The sequence below is a fragment of the Poromitra crassiceps genome (genome assembly GCF_964638095.1).
Source record: "Poromitra crassiceps genome assembly, chromosome: 3".
Classification (NCBI taxonomy): Eukaryota; Metazoa; Chordata; class Actinopteri; order Beryciformes; family Melamphaidae; genus Poromitra; species Poromitra crassiceps.
Window position 1 is genome coordinate 89,976,934 of NC_139625.1, and position 2,359 is coordinate 89,979,292.

Sequence of the window (2,359 nt, forward strand, 5' to 3'; positions counted from 1 at the left end):
AAAATCTATCACCCCACCAAAAAAAAGAACACTGAGGACAAAGTAATGACTGATGACTGACAATGTGCATAACAAGTTAATAAACGTGTAACTGACAAGATGTTATTATTTAGGATAAATTATTCCCCTATAGGCTATATACGTAACGTCACCAAAGTCATCAAACCATCAACTTAAAGGAACATTGGTTCTGAATGTTCCCTGGTGTGTTTATTTTATCCACATCGATTTTCCTTGATCTTTTCTCTAGGCCTAGAATAAAAAAAAACACAAGATCACATTTGGACTCACTGAGGCCAATATGCAAGTGCGCCACATTCAATTAAAGATGACTTTTTTGTGAGGATGGGAGAGGGGCATAGGGCCATTTGATGCCAATGCAGGTATTGTGCATGCAGCTATTTTCTGCTCTGCCACATGTGTTGCCTCATGAGACAGCTCAGCGGTGGGTCAGTCTTTGGGATGTCCGCTCTGCACCACGCCAGCCAGCAGCGATCAGACACACCACTGATCTCCACTGAGGTGATGAGAAAAGGCCATTGAGTTGAAGCCGTCACACCTGCTTCACACACCACTAATCTAATGCACATGGACCCCGTTTGAGCGCAAACATTATTAAGCAATCCACTGCAATTCATTAGGTAAATAAGCTGCATGGAGACCTGCAGCATGCGTAAAGGCGATTCTAAAAACGAAGGTGTTAACAGCTCAGGCCCGAGCTCGTCCCTTTCTTTCTTTTTTACGAGATGTTTATTCTGCTGCGACTGTGCACCATTCACTCGTTTTATCTTTACTTGCTGCATTTAAGCAGCGTCAGGAACAAGGGCCCCAGCGCAGGTACGACTGGACCTCACTTCAACATCCACTTCAACTATGCAACGCAGTTCTTATGAAATAGCGGCTATTGGCAGCGTTGGGGAGAAATTACCATGTTTTGCTTATAGCCAAAACAAATGAAAATGATGCTGTCTACACCTTAAACAAATTAAGTGTTGCTCCTGCAACTTACAACCCAACGGTATGTCATATAGCCTAACGGCCAATTAGATTAATATCACACAATTTATTACTTGTTTGTTTGTGCGCAATGAACGTGCATGAACGAATATTTCAGATATATATTTGAGGTCTCATAGACCCACACACCTGCCGCAATATGCATCTGCTTTTATGGTGAATATTAAATACAATGCAAACCAATAGACAAAATGCACGCATATTTTGCATTGTGGGTTATTAGCAAATATTTCATTTACTGAGAAGACCATTACTAACATGATAATGATGTATAATAACAGTAAAGGCCTGAATAAATCCTTCCCTGTCCATCTGAAGGATGCCACCTGTAGAATAAAGAATAGCATCTACTGACAATAGTAATAACAATAACACTAATCATAATCATAATCATAATAATAATAATAATACGCGGGTTTCCTCTGCACGCATCAACTCATTTCAAATCGTTAAACAAAAAAGTCCAAACCAGCGACCATCCCTCTTTTTGCGTTAGGATGTTGCAGTGATTTTGGCATTTCACATCAACACTGATCTAATTTGAAATAGCCTATATCCCCCCAAAAAACAGAGTCAATAGTTACCAATAACAGCTGGTTTATAGGTGTCTCCTTCCAAAACGCAAAGGGTCCCGTCAAAAGCAAAGGGTGAAAGTTGTTGCAAGTGAAGTTTGAGCAGCCTTGTGTCGGGGTGCAGGTCAATGGGCCGGCCGGAGCGGCAGCATGTTCAGTCCGCTGTGGGGTCGCTGTCAGAGGGTCAGAGTCAGCGGTGTGGTCCGCTGTGGGGTCGCTGTCAGTGCGGGTCAGAGGAGGCGATGTGGTCGCTGTCAGAGGCGGCGGTGTGGTCAGTCGGGACGCCTCTCCCTCTATGCTTGTTCTGCGTGTTCTGCGGTCAGAGCTGCTGCACGCCGCCTCTTTATTGCAGCTCAAAAAGCTCGACTCCCACCGATGCGTCACTCAGCCAGCCCACAGAGCAGAGCCTACTGTCTGTACAGCACAGTGTAACACAATAGGCTAGGCTACAGTACAGTACAGTAGGCTACATGATCTGAAAGGCTTGGGTGGAAAATGTGTTTGTGTTTTCAATGTTTTCTTTTATGTCAGCCCCTGGGCCTCAATTGATTGGGGTATGGTCCGAATTTGCATAAAAATGCAAAAATGGACAATTGATAGGAATAATCTAATAATAATAATAATAATAATAATAATAACAATAACAACAACAACCATAATAATAATAATAATATGTGAACAGTCAGGATTATGCCTAGGTGTGTTTCCACCAAACCCCTGTGAAAGATATGTGCGTCAAATCATCTCGTCAGTCATCAGCTTCACATGTC

General features: G+C 42.7%; 1 protein-coding gene across 1 annotated transcript in view; it reads right to left on the reverse strand.

Moving 5' to 3' along the window:
- Positions 1-1,885, reverse strand: part of osr1 (odd-skipped related transcription factor 1) — a 12,081-nt gene extending 10,196 nt beyond the window's left edge. Inside the window, exon 1 of the mRNA XM_083633529.1 lies at positions 1,602-1,885. The gene's annotated coding sequence lies outside the window, so the exon portion shown is untranslated. The remainder of the gene's footprint in view (positions 1-1,601) is intronic.
- Between the last annotated feature and the right edge of the window lie 474 nt (positions 1,886-2,359).